General features: G+C 41.0%; 1 non-coding gene across 1 annotated transcript; it reads left to right on the forward strand.

Annotated features, from left to right (window-relative positions):
* Positions 1-968: 968 nt before the first annotated feature.
* Positions 969-1,087, forward strand: LOC122151903. Its single transcript, XR_006164335.1, has one exon. It is a non-coding gene; the product is annotated as a 5S ribosomal RNA (ribosomal RNA).
* The last annotated feature ends 145 nt before the right edge of the window (positions 1,088-1,232 follow it).

Genomic DNA, 1,232 nt, shown 5'->3' on the forward strand with positions numbered 1-1,232 from the left:
GGAATTGCAGTCAATGTTATGAAACAAAATGTGTATGAACTGCTGTATGGAAAATGAATTTATTTTGTAAACTTTCCCCCAAATCTCAATAATTTTCTTTTTTTAAGTCAAGAAGAGGTTTTCACACAGAAAGAAATATTATTTGATGGTTCCCAGGGATGGAAGGGGAAGGTAGGATAAATCACTAACTAGAGTGTAGAACCCACCAGCCACTCCTCAAAAGGAAGATTGGGCAATCTACTTCCATAGAGATACTGCCTCAGAAACCCAAGGAGGGGTTGCTATGAATTGGATTCAACTAGATGCAGTGATTTTGGTTCTGTTAGAGTGTAGAAATATATTAACTTGGGTGAAGTGGAAGACAATATACAATAAAGAGGAGGTCAGCACACAATGATCAAGAAAAGGAAGACATTGGGAGAAGCACAAGAGTTAAAGACAACAAAAGCAAATACTATTACATATACAACCCTGCAATAACAGTAATAACAACAATCTATGAGTGGATATATAGATATATCTACATATATAGATATATAGATATCCATGCAAGCTCAACAAGTATAGGAATATACATAGGTTTGACAGAGGATATTTCTATAAATGTATTTACATATACTGCAAATATATCCATGACTATAGTAGAGCATACAAGGAGTAAGGTCACAAAAATTTCTTAGGCATTCCTTGAGGGAATGAGTCAGTAGACCTGGGGGCTCAGGACCATAGTCTCAGTGGACATCAAGGTCAATTGGCACAACATAGTCCACAAAGTTGAGGATGTTCTTCATCCTACTTTGGTGAGTAGTGACAGTTGTTGTTTTATTATGTGCCGTTGAGTCAGACCCAACTCATAGCGACCCCTCCTTGGGTTTCCAAGGCAGTATCACTATGGAAGTAGATTGCCCAACCTTCCTTCTGAGGAGTGGCTTATGGGTTTGAACTGCCAGACTTCTGGTTAGCAGTATGTCTATGGCCATACCACCCTGAACACACCCGATCTCATCTGATCTCGGAAGCTAAGCAGGGCCAGGCCTGGTTAGTACTTGGATGGGAGACTGCCTGGGAATACCAGGTGCTGTAGAGTAGTGATGAGGGTCTTAAAAGCTTGTGACCACAGCCAGCTACCCAGAGGGACCAAGTAGTTGATCCTGTGGGCTTGGGACCACAGTCGCAGGGGACATCAAGCTCAATTGGCATAACATACTATACAAAACATTGTTCCACCTCCT

Source organism: Orycteropus afer, unplaced genomic scaffold (genome assembly GCF_000298275.1).
Source record: "Orycteropus afer afer isolate SDZICR_OR568_19922 unplaced genomic scaffold, OryAfe1.0 scaffold00859, whole genome shotgun sequence".
In the NCBI taxonomy this organism is placed as follows: Eukaryota; Metazoa; Chordata; class Mammalia; order Tubulidentata; family Orycteropodidae; genus Orycteropus; species Orycteropus afer.